We start from the raw sequence: 18,035 nt of genomic DNA, 5'->3' as shown, positions 1-18,035 counted from the left end.
GAAACGCGCAAATTACTTTAAGCACACATAGGGTAGATACCATAGTTATGACATTTCAAGCGCTCATAAAAACAAAAGGATGCTATTTTAAATTGAGACAAGAAATTTTTTGACTCAGAGTGTTGTGAATCTTTGGAATTCTTTACCACAGAGGGCTGTGAAACGTCAGTTTTTGAGAGTGTTTAAATTGGAGATGACCAATGGTGTATCCGGTTATGGGAACAGGGTGGTTCAAAGGCATTGATCAGCCATCTTCACATTGAATGGAAAGGAAGACGCAATGGGCTGAATGGCCTATTCCTGTTGCTATGAATATATTTCTATTTAGCATGGTGCCAGGTTTATATAATTAACTTCAAAGTGCAATTAATAGCAGAAACTGAACATAATACCCTGTTCAACTTTCTGCTAATGTAGTCCAATCCCTGTATCACTTCTCTCTGAATACTCTTAAATATATTAATAGTTTATGATGGTAGGGTGCCCAAAGACTACGTACAATAATATGTTTAAAGCTCCTTACATGAGAGAAGTGCGGCTGATGCCAGATGTGTGGTTCTCTCTCCATTGGCTGCAGTCCTAAATATAAACAATCCAATGTTGGGAATGTATGGCATCATATTCCCATGAAAATATGGTTCCTGTCAGCTAGCCATGGGAAGCCCGTCCTGCATGGCTGCATTCATCTACAATCACATCTCTGTATTGCGCAGCGGAGCGTGTCAAGTTAACAGAGAGATAAGCAAACCAGGGAGAGTGGTATTCACATCCACCTGGGATAAAAAGTGAACATGCACTTTATCTGCCTTCTTAGAGTGAATTTTGCTTGTCCCCCTCCATTCCAGCTTCTGTTCTAATGATCTGATGCACCAAACGAGGTAAGATTGAAACTATTTGTGTTTTGCACTTTGCCTATTTACATTTAGCATCAGGCATGATTCAGCTTGCCATGAGCTATTTGTCCAGCAAGCCTAAAAATCTTAAACAATTGGAAGTGGTATTGTTTTGGGAGAGAAGTGAAATCTGTAAGATGTCTGCCAGCAGTCATGGAGGATGTCATTAATATTCTTCTTCAGCAAAAGCAGCAGATGCTTCAGTCCTCTGTGACAGTCAATGGGTGGGCTGCAGGACAGATGAAGCTGCTTGGCAGAAATTGATGGAGCATGTTAGTTAGAGCAGTGCAGTGGAGCCATCCTGGCTCCAGTCCCAGAAATTGTTTAATGGTTTCACCAGGCATATTGGAATATGAGAAGCCACTGGATGAACATTCCAACTGAATGTATTATCAGTGGGTGGGATGAATGGGCCCCAGGTATTCTGGCAGATTTCTAGATTTCACAATATTTCGTATTTACTTGTTTTCCCCGGGATAAACATTCCAGCACATCAATCCCCCACAAAAGTAAAATCTTTAACTCTGGATCTAACTTCTTCCCTTTCTTCTACAGTAACTGTTTGAAGCATTTTTGTACAATAATGACACATGGATAACATTGTGAAACATGAGTTCTTGTGTCTTCCATTGCTTTTTCGAAAAAGTAATTGCAGTTAACATGACAGAGACGAGATTTAGGGTTAATCAGAGAAAAGGTTAAGGACAAATACATGTGAAAATATGCACTGGATACAGAGATCTAACAACTGAAATAGGATCTAGTTGGTGGATTGGGAGCAAAGATTGTAAGATAGGTGACTGATGTGATGTATTGAAAAGGATTCAGACTGGACAAAAATAACTCATCTTGAAGAGGCAGAGAAGCTGACCAAGGTACATACCTAGTACGTTGCACCTATCTCTATGAAAGAAAAGGTGTACAAAGTTAAAAATCACACAACACCAGGTTATAGTCCAACAGGTTTAATTGGAAGCACACTGGCTTTCGGAGCGACGCTCCTTCATCAGGTGATAAAGAGCGTTGCTCCGAAAGCTAGTGGGCTTCCAATTAAACCTGTTGGACTATAACCTGGTGTTGTGTGATTTTTAACTTTGTACATCCTAGTCCAACACCGGCATCTCCAAATAAAGAAAAGGTGGCTATCAATGTCACAGCAATAAAGGAAAATGTTAAGAGGACAGGAGAAAAAGCAGGTATCAGATTACACCTCATGGAGTACATGCTTTTATTCATTCATAGGATATGGGAGTCGCTGTCTAGACCAGCAATTATTGCCCATTCTAATTACCACTGAGAAGGCAATGGTAAGGGTAAGGAATGGTAATGGCAATAGAAGGAAATGCAATCCATTTAATGAAAGGTCACCAACAATATTATTTGGAAGCGAGTTCCAGGATTTTGACCCAGCAACAGAGAAGGAATAATGGTATGGTTCCAAGTCAGAATTGTGTGTGATTTGGAACTATATTACCGTGCTCCCATCAGCTGCCCTTGTCTTTCTAGGTAATAGAAGCCCCAGGTTTGGAAGATGCTGTTGAAGATGTCTTGGTGAGTTTTTGTGGTTCACCTTGTGGATGGTACACACTACTAACATTGCATGTCCTACATGATGTTTAGTTTCTTGAGTGCTATTGAGCACTAATCTAAGCAAGTGGATACATTTCATTCCATTTCTTATTTGTGACATGTAGATGGTGTGCAAACACTGGGGAGATAGTAAGTTAGTTACTTGCAGCAGAATTCCCAGATTCTAATCTGCTCTTGTGTTTATATGGCTAGTCTAGTTCAGTTTTTGGTCACTGCTAACCCACAGCATGTTGATACTGGGAATTCAATAATGCTAATGTAATTGAATGTGAAGAGGAGATAGTTAGTTTCTCTGTTGTTGGAGAAAGTCATTGTCTGGCACAAATGTCTCTTTCCTTTATCAGCACAAATCTGAATGTAGTTGAGGTCGCTGTCCATGAAGAGGTGCTATTTCAGTGATTGAGGAATTAGGAATGATGCAGAACATTGTGCAATTATCAACAAACATCTCATTGTTGAACATATAATGGAGAGACAGTCATTAACAAAGCAGCTGAAGATGTTTGGGCCTAGGACTCCATAGAGTCATAGAGATATATAACATGGAAACAGACGCTTCGAACCAACTCGTCCATGCCAACCAGATATCCTAACCTAACCTAGTCCCATTTGCCAGCATTTGGCCCATATCCTTCTAAACCCTTCCTATTCATAAACCCATCCAGATGCCTTTTAAATGTTGTAATTGTACCAGCCTCTACCACTTTCTCTGGCAGCTCATTCCATATGCACACCATCCTTTGCGTGAAAAAGTTGCCACTTAAGTCCATTTTAAATCTTTCACCTCTCAACTTAAACCTATGCCCTCTAGTTTTGGACCCTGCCATCCTGGGGAAAAGTCCTTGTCTATTTACCCAATCCATGCCCCTCATGATTTTATAAAGATCTATGAGATCACCCCTCAGCCTCTGATGTTCCAGGGAAAATAGCCCCAGTCTATTCAGCCTCTCCCTGTAGGTCAAACCTTCCAACCCTGGCAACATCTTTGTAAATCTTTTCTGAACCTTTCAAGTTTCATAATACCCTCCTACAGCAGGGAGACCAGAATTGCACGCAATATTCCACAAGTGGCCTAATCAGTGTCCTGTACAGCTGCAACATGACCTCCCAACTCCTGAGCTCGATGCTCTGACCAATAAAGGCAAGCATATCAAATGCTTTCTTCACTGTCCTATCTACCCATGACTTTACTTTTAAGAAAAATGAAACTGCACCACAGATCTCTTTGTTCAGTCACACTCCCCAAGGCCTTAAAATTAAGTGAATAAGTCCTGCCCTGATTTGCATTTCCAAAATGCAGCATCTCACATCTTCCCCTGCCCTTCGTGTTTTTATTCCAGATTTCTGGATTCCACAGTATTTTCCTGAGGAATTCCTCCAGTGATGTCCTGGAAAGAGATCATTGATTTCCAACAAGCATGACCATCTTCCTTTGTGTTTGACTCCAACTAGCAAGAGGTTTTGGCTCTAATTTCCATTTACACCAATTTTTCTAGGGTTCCTTGATGCCATACTTAGTCAAATGCTGCCTGACGTCACCCTTGGAATTCAGCTGTTTCGTCCAGTTTGTCCATGGGAGTAATATATTACCATGAAAAGAGAACTGGCTAAATAATGGAAAACAAAACCTAGGGATAAAGGGAAGTAATGACATTTAGCAGTTACTATTAGAATGCTGCAGGGGTCAGCATTAGGGCTTCAGTTTTTTACAATCTATAGTAATGTTTTAGAAGTGAAAAGAATCCAATTTTGTTGATGATACAAAACCAGATGGGAAAGTAAATTGTGAGGAGAACACAAGGTGCCTAAACTAATATATAGGTTAAGGGAATAGCCAGGAAGTTGGAGCATAATGTGGGTAAATGTGAAGGTATTCACTTTGGTAGGAAGAATAGAATGAAACAAAACTATTAAATATTGGAATTCAGAGGGATTAGAGTGTTCCCATAGAGTAAACAAAGAAATTTGACTTGGTGGTCACTGATTAAATGCTGTGCTGAGGATCATTGTTGGCTAAACTTTCCAATCAAAGCAATGATTGTGGAGCTCATTGTCAGAGCTCTGGATAAGTCAGTGTTTAATATTGTCCCATGGCCTCCTTTGCCATTAGTCACTTTTGTCACATTTCAGTACAGCTCTTGACATCAGCTGTTACTGTACTTCCTGTAGAGCTGAATTGACTGATATTCCAACTTGCTTCCATTTAATGTGATATTGGATACTGGAATGTCCTTGCTCTGTGTCATTATTAGAGTGAATATTTTCTTACAATTGACTGCACTTTTGTTTATGACTGCATTGATTAACTTTTGTAAGCCTCCTTCATTTCTTGCAAGAAGTATGATGTTGTTCAGGGTAGAGATTGTTGTTGATGACTCTCTATCTAACCTTTATACCATGCATCGTCAATTCTGCTGGGAATGCATTCACTGTATCCGTTAAAACAATCCAATGAGAGAAAGTAGTTTTATCTAACTCTTCTTGTGGACATTTTCCAAGCACTGAATTCATTCTTGTATTAGATTATTGTTAAGAACAAAGAACAAAGATGAATACAGCCCAAGAACAGCGCCTTCGGCCCTCCAAGCTTGTGTTGACATATTTTGCTCTTCAATATTAAAACTGTATTCACTTGTAGGATCCTTATACCTCTATTCCCTTCCTATTCATGTGTTTATAGAAAAGTACATCACAGAACAGGCCCTTTAGCCCATGATGTTGTGCCGAGGATTGTTCCTAATCTAAAATAAAATAACTTAACCTACGCATGTAACCTAACCTATCATGTGCATGTCCAGCAGTCGCTTGAATGTTCCTAATGACTCTGCTTCCATCACCACCGCTGGCAAAGCATTCCATGTATTCACAACTCTCTATATAAAGATCCTACCTCTGACATCTCCTCTATAGCTTCCTCTTAACACCTTAAAACTATGACCCCTCATGCCAGTCAATCCTGCCCTGGGGAAAAGTCTCTGGCTATCAACTCTATCCATTCCTCTTATTACCTTGTAGACCTTAATCAGGTCACGTCTCTTCCTCCTTCTCTCCAGAGAGAAAAGTCTGAGCTTAGTCAACCTCTCTTCGTAAAATAAGCCTGTCAGTCCAGACAGCATCCTGATAAATCTTCTTTGCACCCTCTCCAAAGCCTCTGTATCTTTCCTATAATAGGGCAATATTCCACTGGACACAATATTCCAAGTGGGGCTCACCAGGGTTTTGTAGACCTGCAGCAAAACCTCATGGCTCTTAAACTCAATCCCCCTGTTAATGAAAGCCAAAACACTATATGCTTTCTTAACAACCCTATCCACTTGGACCATCTCTGACACCTCCCTCCCCTTCCTGGACCTCTCCATCTCCATTAATGACGACCGATTTGACACTGACATTTTTTACAAACCCACCGACTCCCACAGCTACCTGGATTACACCTCTTCACACCCTACCTCTTGCAAAAATGCCATCCTGTATTCCCAATTCCTCCGCCTCCGCTGTATCTGCTCCCAGGAGGACCAGTTCCACCACAGAACACACCAAATGGCCTCCTTCTTTAGAGACCATAATTTCCCTTCCCACATGGTTAAAGATGCCCTCCAACGCATCTCGTCCACATCCCGCACCTCCACCCTCAGACCCCACCCCTCCAACCATAACAAGGACAGAACGCCCCTGATGCTCACCTTCCACCCTACCAACCTTCGCATAAACCAAATCATCCACCGACATTTCCGCCACCTCAAAAAAGACCCCACCACCAGTGATATATTTCCCTTCCCACCCCTTTCCGCCTTCCTCAAAGACCGTTCCCTCCGTGACTACCTGGTCAGGTCCATGCCCCCCTACAACCCACCCTCCCATCCTGGCACCTTCCCCTGCCACCGCAGGAATTGCAAAACCTGCACCCACACCTCCTCCCTCACCTCCATCCAAGGTCCTAAAGGAGTCTTCCACATCCATCAAAGTTTTACCTGCACATCCACTAATATCATTTATTGTATCCATTGCTCCTGATGCGGTTTCCTGTACATTGGGGAGACTGGACACCTCCTAGCAGAGTGCTTTAGGGAACATCTCCGGGACACCTGCACCAATCAACCATACCACCCTGTGGCCCAACATTTCAACTCCCCCTCCCACTCTGCCGAGGGCATGGAGGTCCTGGGCCTCCTTCACCGCCGCTCCCTCACCACCAGACGCCTGGAGGAAGAATGCCTCATCTTCCGCATCAGAACACTTCAACCCCAGGGCATCAATGTGGACTTCAACAGTTTCCTCATTTCCCCTTCCCCCACCTCACCCTAGTTCCAAACTTCCAGCTCAGCACTATCCCTATGACTTGTCCTACCTGCCTATCTTCTTTTCCACCTATCCACTCCGCCCTCCTCCCTGACCTATCACCTTCATCTCCTCCCCCACTGACCTATTGTACTCTATGCTACTCTCTCCCCACCCCCACCCTCCTCTAGCTTATCTCTCCACGCTTCAGGCTCTCTGCCTTTATTCCTGATGAAGGGCTTTTGCCCGAAACGTCGATTTTACTGCTCCTCGGATGCTGTCTGAACTGCTGCACTCTTCCAGCACCACTAATCCAGAATCCTATCCACTTGGGTGGCAACTTTGAGGGATCTATGCACTTGAACATCAAGATTCCACTGTTCCTCCACACTGCCAAGAATCCTGTCTTTAATCCTATATTCAGCATTCAAGTTCAACCTTCTAAAATGCATCACTTTGCATTTATCGAGGTTGAACTCCATCTGCCATTTCTCAGCCCAGCTCTGCATCCTGTTTATGCTGCGCTGCAGCCTGCAACAGCCCTCGCTACTATCAGCGACACATCCAACCTTTGTGTCACCGGCAAATTTACTAAAACACCTCCCCACCCCTCCCAAACTCCTCATCCCAGTCATTTCTAAAAACTACAAAGAGCAGAGGCACAAGAATAGAACTCTGCGGGATGCCACTCACCGCCCACCTCCAGGCAGAATACTTTCCATTATTCACATTGTTTGTCCAGGTGTTTCTTGAATGTTGCTATTGTCTCTGCTTCTACCACTACCTCTGGCAGCATATTCCAGGCACTCACCACCTTTTATGTGAAAAAGTTGCCTCACACATCTCTTTTAAACATTGCCCCCACCTGCACCTTAAACCTGTGTCTCCTAGTAATTGACCCCTCCACCCTGTGAAAAAGCCTCTTGCTTTCCACCCTATCCATGCCATTGCCAATCTTATAAACTTCTATCAGGTCAGCCCTCAATCTCCTGCATTCCAGTGAAAACAAACTCCTTTCTTTATAGTGAAAATCTCCCATACCAGATAACATCCTGGTAAACCTTTTCTATACTGTCTTCAAAACATCCACATCCTTCTGGTAGTGTGGTGACCAGAACTGTATGCAATATTCCATGTGTTGCCTAACTAAAGTTCTATAAAGATGCAGCATAACTTGCCTATCCTTATACTCAATACCCCTTCTAATGAAGGCAAGCAGCCACAGGCCTTTTGTTTTACTACCTTAAATACCTGCATTGCCACCTTCAGTGATCTGTGGACCTGCACACCCATGATCCCCCTGCACATCTGTACTCCTAAGGGGTTTGCCATTCACTGTATAAGTTCCAAAATGCATCACCTCACATTTTTCCAGATTAAACACCATCTGCCATTTTTTTGCCTGTGCCTCCAACTGATCTATATCCTGTTGTATCCTCTGACAATTCCCCTCACTATCCACAACTCCACCAATCTTTGTATCATCCGCAAACTTAATAATTAGACTGGCTATGTTTTCCTCCAAATAATTTATGTAGACCACAAATAGCAGAGGTCACAGCACTGATACCTGTGGAACACCACTAGTCACAACCCTCCATTCTGAAAAGCATCCTTCCACCATTACCCTCTATCTCCTATAACTAAGCCAGATCTTGCCAGTCATCTCTGAAACCATGTGACTTTACTTTTTGCCCCAGTCTGCCATGAGGAATCTTGTTAAAAGCTTTAATGAAGTCCATGTCAACAACATCAACCACTTTCCCCTCATCAATCACCTTTGTCACCTCCTCAAAATACTTAATTAAGTTAGTGAAGCAAGACCTCCCCTGCACAAAATCATGCTGTAATTGCTAATAAGACCATTTGCTTCTATATCCGTATAGATCTTGTCCTTGAGAATCTTTTCCAATAATTTCTCTCCTACTGACGTGGGGCTCACAGGCCTGTAATTTCCTGGATTATCCCTGCTACCCTTCTGAAACAATGGGACAACATTGGTTATTCTCCAGTCCTCTGGGGCCTAACCTATGGTTAAAGAGGATTAAAAGATGTCTCAGATTAGAGTGGTACTGGAAAAGCACAACAGGTCAGGCAGCATCTGAGGAGCAGGAAAATTTACGTTTCGGGCAGGAGGCCTGGCTCCAGCCTGAATTGTTGATTTTCCTGCTCCTCAGATGCTGCCTGACCTGCTGTGCTTTTCCAGCACCACTCTTATCTTGACTCTAATCTCCTGCATCTGCAGTCCTCACTTTTGTCTACAAAGATGTCTGTCAATGCTGCAGCAATTTGTTCACTTCCCTTCCTCAATATTCTGGGATAGAACCCATCAGGACCTGGGGACTTATCCACTTTAATACTTTTTAATAGAAACTTGGTTTCGAAATTTGACACTCCCTTCACTGAGATCATCCTCCACCAATTCTTTCTCTTTGGTGAATACTGACACAAAGTATTTGTTTTGGATCTTGCTTGCCTCTTTTGACTCTACACATAGATTCTCTCCGTTGTTCTTGAGTGTGCCAACCCTTTCCCAGCTACCCTCTTGCTTTTTACATATATATAAAAAGCATTGGGATTCTCCTTAATCTGGCTCTGATATGTTTTCCTGATAAACCAAAGATATTTCCCATCAATGTTGATGTTTTCCAATATTTTCATGAGATTGTTATGTTTGACTTTATCAAATGTTTTGGTATGATCAATAAAAGATAACTAGCAATCATTTTACATGTTATGCAATACATTGAATGCAGTTAGATGAAGTAAATAGGCATTAAGTGACAGTTTGGTCTTTGATACAAAGAGTTGGAGTTCAACAATAAGGATGTTTTGCTGAAATTATACAGGGTTTTGGTGAGACCACAACTAGAGTATTGAGTTGAGTATGGTTTTGGACTCCATACTTATGGAAGGATAAACTTGTGTTAGAGGGAGTATAACAAAGGTTCACCAGACTAGTTTCTAAGATGTTGTCCTTTAAGGATAGATTGAATAAATTGACTTGTATGTTCTGGAGTTTAGAAGAATGAGAGGTGACTGGAACATGTGAGATTCTGAGATGGCTTGGCAGATTAGATATTGAGAACGTGTTTCCCACAGCAAGAGAGACTGGAACTTTTACCCTAGCAGCAGCAGCCCAGCCTGATTGTCAAGTGTGAGTCTATAGGCAGTCTTACTATGCTGAGATGCCCAGGTAAGTCTGGAGTCTTACGCCTAAGCAAATGGGGGGGGAACCTGGGGTGAGGGATTTTTGGGAATTGATTCAAGAGGCAGGTGGGAGGGAAATTTCCTTAATGGGCCATAAAGACTCTCATTTGGGGTTCCCTTTTTCCCTTGCACTATAGTTGCTGACTTCTCACACGCAGTGGGTCTCTTTCTGCCATGGCCAAAAGAACTAGCAAGATCGACCACTGAAATGTCTGAATAGACCTACAGCTGGGACGGTCATCTGACACTTACCCTGCCACCCCCTCAGAAGGAATTGAGTTGAGGACCAGCTGCTGGGCAGAGGAAAGGTCACCAGCTTCAAACCAGTCATTGTGGAGCATAAAGTCCAGCCCAATAATCAATGTCAGTAACATAAGACCTCAGTTAAATGGAGAAGCTGGGGAATAGGGGATTTTTTCCTCAAAGCAGAGGGTAAGAAGATATTTAGTGGCGGTGTTTGAAATCAGACCACGCTTTGATAAAGTATTTCAGGAGAAAGGTCCAGTGGTAGAAAGGTCTGTGATTGGAGGATGTAAACTGAAGGTATTTCGCAAGAGAACCAGAGATGTGAAGAAATATTATTTTTTTGCATAGCAGGTTGTTATGATCTGGAACACACCCTCTGAGAGGTCAGTTGAAACAATAATAACTTTCCAAACATATAAAAGATAAATATTTGCTAAGCTATAGGGAAGGGAAAGGGAAAAATAGGTTGAATTGTTCACCTCATTCAAAGAGCTAGCACAGGTTCATTGGGCTGAATGGCCACCTTACATGATTTTTAAGATGTTTTCCTAAATCCTTGTTCGGTATTTGAGGAGATGACCATGCAGAACTAGGAAAGATATCCAGTAAATGAAAAACATAAGAATGTGGTTCGAGTTCATTCAAGAATGTGGGAAGCTGTGTCAAAAAATTCATGAACAATGGCAGCCATTGAATGCCCCTAACCCGGTTAACTTGCTCATCCACATTTATGGTTTAACTTCAGGATCATATAATATGGACTGAGTCAATTGCACCAAAACAAAGGCATTAGGTGCCCACAGAAAGCTGCATAATTAACAGAAATATTGAAGGATTCCCATAGCCATTAAGCCCTCCAAGTGAGCACAGAGTTAGCAAACTTAAACCACACCAAAACTGCATTGTAAAGTCTGTTCATTTAGGTATCTACAACACAGCAAAATAATTAAAAAAACATTGTCAATAATCAACATTAAATCCCTTCTGTATATTTCTGACTGCCCCTTGAAGTAACTTTCTCTTTAGAAATGCTAAGGCTGGAACTCAACTTATAGAGACATAGAGTCATAGAGGTGTACAGTACGGAAATAGACCCTCCAGTCCAGCTTGTCCATGCCAACCAGTTATCCCAACCCAATCTAGTCCCACCTGCCAGCACCCGGCCCATATCCCTCCAAACTCTTCCTATTCATATACCCATCCAAATGCATTTAAATATTGCAATTGTACTAGCCTCCACCACTTCCTTTGGCAGCCCATTCCATACACGTACTACCCTCTGCATGGAAACGTTGCCCCTTAGGTCTTTTTTATATCTTTCCCCTATCACCCTAAACCTATGCCCTCTAGTTCTGGACTCCCCCACCCCAGGGGAAAAACCTTTACTATTTATCCTATCCGCGCCCCTTATGGTTTTGTAAACCTCTATAACATCACCCTTCAGCCTCCGACGATCCAGAGAAAAAAGCCCTAGCTTATTCAACCTCTCCCAACAGCTCAAATCTTCCAAACCTGGCAATATACTTTTAAATCTTTTCTGAACATTTCAAGTTTCACAACATCTTTCTAATAGGAAGGAGACCAGAATTGCACGCAACATTCCAACAGTGGCCTAACCAATGTCCTGTACAGCCGCAATATGCTCTCCCAACTCCTATACTCAATACACTGTCCAATAAAGGAAAGCATACCAAACGCCTTCTTCACTATCCTATCTAGCTGCAACTCTACTTTCAAGGAGCTATGAACCTGCACTCCAAGGTCTCTTTGTTCAGCAAAACTCCCTAGGACCTTACCATTAAGTGTATAAGTCCTGCTAAGATTTGCTTTCCCAAAATGGATCACCTCGCATTTATCTAAATTAAACTCCATCTCCACTCCCAGACCATTTGCCCATCTGGTCAATGTAATCTCAGTTGTAATCTGAGGTAACTTTCTTAACTGTGCACTACACCTCCAATTTTGGTGTAATTTGCAAACTTACTAACTATACGTCTTAAGTTCACATCCAAATCATTCATATAAATGACAAAAAGTAGTGGACCCAGCACTGATCCTTGTGGCACTCCACTGGTTACAGGCCTCCAATCTGAAAAACAACCCTCCACCACCACCCTCTTGTCTTCTACCCTTAAGCCAGTTCTGTATCCAAATGGCTAGTTGTCCTTGTATTCCATGAGATCTAACCTTACTAACCAGTCTCCCATGGAGAACCTTGTTGGAACGTCTTACTGAAGTCCATATAGATCACGTCTACTGCTCTGGCCCCATCAATTCTCTGTGTTACGTCTTCAATAAAACTCAATCAAGTTTGTGAGACATGCTTCCCCACGCCCAAAACAACGTTGACTATCCCGAATCAGTCCTTGCCTTACTAAAGACATGTAAATCCTGTCCCTCAGGATTCCCTCCAACAACCTGCCCACTACCAACGTCAGGCTCACTGGTTTATAGTTCCCTGGCTTGTCCTTATCACCTTCCATAAATAGTGGCACCATGTTAGCCAACCTCCAGTCTTTCGGCACCTCACCTGGGATTACCGATGATACAAATATCTCAGCAAGGGACCCAGCAATCACTTCCCATGCTTTCCAAAGAGTTCTAGGGTACACCTGATCAGGTCCTGGGGATTTGTCCACTTTTATGTGTTTCAAGACATCCAGCACTTCCTCCTCTGTAATATGGACATTTTCAAGATGTCACCAACTATTTCTCTACACTCTATATCTTCCATGTCCTTTTGCACAGTAAACCCTGGTGCAAAATACTGGTTTAATATCTCCCCCATCTCCTGTGGTTCCACACAAAGGCTGCCTTGCTGATCTTTGAGGGAGCCTATTCTCTTCCTAGTTACCCTTTTGTCCTTAACATATTTGTAAAAACCCTTTGGATTCTCCTTAACTCTATTTGCCAAAGCCATCTCATGTGTACAATCAGGAACTAATGTACATGAGCGGCAGACTGTAAAATATTTTGTTCAGAAAAGATTTACAAGCGTGTTGCCGGAGCTGGAGGAGTTGAGTTATTGGGAGAAGCTGAATAGGCTGGAGATAATGTCCCTGAAGCTTCGGAGACTGAGGGGCGACCTTATGGACAATTATAAAATCATGAGAGGCATAAATAGGGTAAATTGGCAAGGTCTTTTCCCTGGGGTGGGGGAAGTCAAGAACTAAGGGGCATAGGATTAAGGTGAGGGGGAAAAGATTTAAAAGGGGCCTAAGGAACAACATTGTCATGCAGAGGATGGTGCGTGTATGGAATGAGCTGCCAGAGGAAGTGGTGGAGGCTGGTACAATTACAATGTTTAAAAGGCATCTGGATGGAAGGGTTTAGAGGGATATGGACCAAGAGCTGACAAATGGGACTAGATTAATTTAGGATATCTGGTCAGCATGGATGAGTTGGAGCAAAGGGTCTGTTTCCGAGCTGTACATCTCTATGACTCTATAACTCTATGACTTTATTTTACATTTGAACATTCTAATAACTGATTCTCACTAATTTCTAGCGAAAGCTGCAGGTGTCAATTCAAAAGCCAATGGTAAATGCATTTGGTGTGCAAAATGGGCAGAGATCAGACATCCCGCATTACCAACATGCTGATTCTTGTCCAGCTGGATTTTATACTAGAAGGAAATATGTCTGCTGAACGCATTGGGTTGTACTGAATGGGAGAAGGAGTGGGTAGGGAACCATTCACAGGAAAATGATGAACATGTTGCGGTATGTTCTCAGGTTGTTGTGAAGCCACTCTCACATAAATAAGTAAAAAATAAATTAAACCTACTTATCACATTTCAGATCAGCCAGCCCATCAGTTGATACCATGTTTAGGGCACGCACAATGCACGCTGTACCCAATAATATCCCAAATGTTAACTGGGGGCCTATGAACATAGATACACAATTTACATCCTTAAAGATAATGCTATTCCTAAGTTGTTTGGCTGTGCCAAGTTGCCGCCTGAGATTGCTGTGCAAAAAAGAAGTTAATGGTACAGCAGACCTAAAATCACCAGCATGTTTCAGAAGAAAAGTAGAGAGAATATTACTTTTGGCTCCATTTCCCCAGTCAGGTGAACAATCTCATCATCCAGTGGCATGCTCATTCAAAATCAAAACCAGATGGATCAGAAAAGGTAAAGATGGTGAGCTTTTCCCTTTCTACCACATTTTAGGGAGGCACTGCCCACCTTTTTGTCAGCGATGCAACAATGGTCTACTCATAAGTATACCAGTATTCAAAGGACATTTGATTTGAGAAATAAGCCCATGAAATCTCTGCTCACCATGCACACGAAGCAATATTCTAAAACATTTCCTTGGCTCATTTAACAATCATCATGACTCATCTCCCTCTCTGTGGTGATGAAGACAGTCTCCCATTTAACAATTCATTTTCAAAATTTCTAATTAGAATAAGACTATTGAAACATAAATATGAATGCACACACGCAAGTGATAAGCATCAGTATTGTAAATTGTGCAACATACTGATTCTAGGTCATTAATCAGAGGTGATTATGTATATGCCTGACCTAATGCAGCCCTGTGGTGCTGAAGCATTCATCAATTCATTAGCCAGTCAATCAATACAGATTCTTAAAATGCAGTGACGTGACCCAATGAGTTAAGATGGCAACATGTTGAGTAGTCAGTTATTTTAGTGGAAAAGGCCATTGTTATAATAGATAAAATCTGCACTGAGTATTATAGGAAGATGTAATCATGTTTGCTTAGGGAAAGTGTGCCTCCATAATTTTAAAGATGTTTCACAGAAACCTTACCCCAATTAATTCTAAAATAGAGGAAAGTGGTCACTGCAATATTGCTTTTTAATTTTTTTTCAGACATCTGTAAAATTACATAAAACTATGAAGTTACATCAGGCAGTGAACCCAACATTTCAATCTTCTTGTTACACGCTGGAAAACTGAGAAGAACAAACATGAGGAAAAAGAAAGACAAATCAGCAGCAAGCCTTTGAACAATTTTTTTTAATGAGCTGCAATAAATTCTGTTTCAGTAATTAGTTTGGAAACATAAACACTTCATTCCTGACATTTTGTTCTCATAGGGTAATGATTAGACTCTTATAGGCATCAGAGACTTTAGGTAAAGGCTCGCTTGCTTTCTTTGGAGTTTAACCTCGGAAATTTGAGTATGTGTTTGCATCTTGGAAGGATGGCTAATATTTGTGTATGTGCAGCACAAAAGTGAATTTACATGAAATGAATTAGTTGATGTGTTTTCAAGGTCAATGTTTATTTACAGTAATTAATCCTTAGCTTTCAATAGGTTCTCAGCCATCCTTGTATGACCAATTTTGCAAATTTACAGCTTACACATTGTGGCACTGAAATAATGACAATAATACAATAATGGGACTATTACAACCAACTTTGTTGCTGAAGTTTTAATTATAACAAAACAAAATGTAAATCAAAAACACTGTTTTATTTTCAAAAAGAAATGGTACTGATGATCACATCCCTTTTAATGATAAAATGCAATAATAAATTTAGTTTTACTTGTACTCATTTTAAAATTAATGTATTCTTTACTGTCATCTTGCTTTTGAAGAAGTTTAACATTATTAACTTACATTTTTCTCCTGCTTCTCAGTTTCCTCCATCCATTTTGAAAGTGGGAATTACTGGGTAAAGAAAACCTGACTTTTTCATTGGCCTTAAAGTTATTCAGCTAATTTAATGGCAAAAGCAATATAGAATTACAGACAATCTACACAGAACAGAAACGGGCCAGTTGACCTTACTGGTCGGAGCTGGTGTTTATACTCCAAATAGACCTCATTCCCTTTAATGACTTCTTTCCATCCATACCTCACCGTTCTCTTACCTTCATGGAGGCATCAAGCCACCCCTTAAATATGTCATTGCTATCTGCTTCAACCACTCAACTTGACAGCAAGTGGCACATTCTTACCACACTCTGTGTAAAGGAATCGGCATGTCATAAATATGCACTACTAAAATAATAAAACAGCTTCCAAAATGCTTTTTTTCTCTTTTAGACCAAACACTTAATTTCCTCTCAACAGCTCTTAATGGTCTATAAATTCCAAATCTCCAGGAAATGGTTCTCCATCATAAATGCAGCATTAGTCACATAACACTTAATTGTCTTGGCCTCTAAGGTTCTGATTTGGTCCTATTATTTCTTATGATTTGCTTATTTGAACATGCTGATATGCATAAGTTGTATATTTGCAGAAAGCATTGGCTCTCAGATCAGTTTCCATCCTCAGATCCCAATGAAATTTTAAACCTGTCTAAAAGAAAGCGCTAAGCAGAATGTGTCTTCTCATAAAGTTCAATGTCAGAATGCTATAATTATATCAGTTGAAAACCAAAATGCTTTGTTATTTCAGTACTTTGTGCTATTTTCCTTGTGTTCTTTAGCCACAGCTGACTGAATACAGGAAAGTGAATATTTATACTACAACACAGAAAGCTGAGTTTGACCCTCTGGTCAGTTAATTACCTAGTTCACTTAATTATATGAAATATCTAGTTCCAACACTGCGCAACTAAAGTAAGAGCACTATACCAGAAACTAAACTTCAAGTATTAGTACCTCACGAATTCCAATTTACTTTTAATAAAATATTCATTGTGCCATTTCTCAATTGCAACAGTTCTCATCAAAATAATGGATTAGTAACTATGATTGCTAAGGTCTTTTGTGAATCTTGTGTAAACCTAGTAGTGTCATCTACTCATGCAGGAACCTAGGAGTTCTGTCATTGATACCCTGCTCCTCCAAAGAGTTTACATTTGTGGTCTTTGCAGCTGTAACCAGTAACAAGTATAGAATCAGTGAAGTGACCTTTAATTTTTTTAATGCATTATTCTTGCTATAACTTGATAAGAAATATAAAACGTTTGGGTGCATGAGGTTTTCAAGGCATACCATGTTATAATTACTTCTGAACATCTGTCTGTCTCTGATAAAATATTTTTTTCAAATGTGGAGTCATATGCTTCCAAAGAACAGTCAGCAATTCCATGATTTCTAAAATAAAAAGTATATTTTTCTTTTCGTTTTTAACGCGATTATGAGTTTGCAGTTTCAACATAAAATGAAGGATATGCCTTGATTTTTACTTTGCTTTCTTGAAAATGATTTAAACATGAATTATAATCTGTGCTTTTTCTGTCTTCCTTTACAGTTTGTAAAAAATGTTCAGGTTAAATTTTACCAAAATTCAGTCACATCAGAAGGGAGGAGATTTTTGCTCTAGAGCCTGCTGTGGCAATTTTCTTGATGTTAGTGGTGAGTAAAGTGCCTGTACCATTGTTTGCAAAATGCTGGCGTCAATGAAATAGTAGGCAGAATCTTCCCAGCCCCTGAAATGTGTGGGCAATGGAAAACTGCAGTGAGGTTAGAAAAATGAGATTCTCAACATCAAGAGAAAACAGTCCGATTTTCCACCCAAGGTTTCAACAGTGATATGAGAAACGAGAGAGCAGTGAGAGGCCTAGTTGTATGCACTAAGTCCTCGTTATTACCTACACTCTAACCAGGTAGTACAGAAAACCTAGATGGTGACAATTCCCCAATATGGAAGTCTGAGCGGATTCCAGCTCACGGTCAAACTCATCCAGGTCTCCATCTTGGCCAGCAATCTACAATGCCCTAAGGCATGCCCCATTGGCAGCAACTGCCACATCCTACATCAGAAGAGGTTGGCATTGGATATGCACCAGCTCCACCACATCTTGATGGCACATCTGCCACTCATTTATAATACAGTTCATCCTTTCAATACTGTACAATGGAGTGTACCGACACCTT

At 41.0% G+C, this 18,035-nt stretch overlaps 1 long non-coding RNA gene across 1 annotated transcript; it reads left to right on the top strand.

Annotated features, from left to right (window-relative positions):
- The first annotated feature begins 688 nt into the window (after positions 1-688).
- Positions 689-17,501, top strand: LOC148148947 (uncharacterized). The gene is made up of 3 exons (XR_015758289.1): positions 689-878; positions 2,400-2,444; positions 17,410-17,501. It is a non-coding gene; the product is annotated as an uncharacterized LOC148148947 (long non-coding RNA).
- The last annotated feature ends 534 nt before the right edge of the window (positions 17,502-18,035 follow it).

The sequence above is a fragment of the Chiloscyllium plagiosum genome, unplaced genomic scaffold (assembly GCF_037043375.1).
Source record: "Chiloscyllium plagiosum isolate Xiang-an unplaced genomic scaffold, Cpla_swu_hap1 HiC_scaffold_10, whole genome shotgun sequence".
In the NCBI taxonomy this organism is placed as follows: Eukaryota; Metazoa; Chordata; class Chondrichthyes; order Orectolobiformes; family Hemiscylliidae; genus Chiloscyllium; species Chiloscyllium plagiosum.
This window is presented reverse-complemented; position numbering and strand designations above follow the sequence as displayed.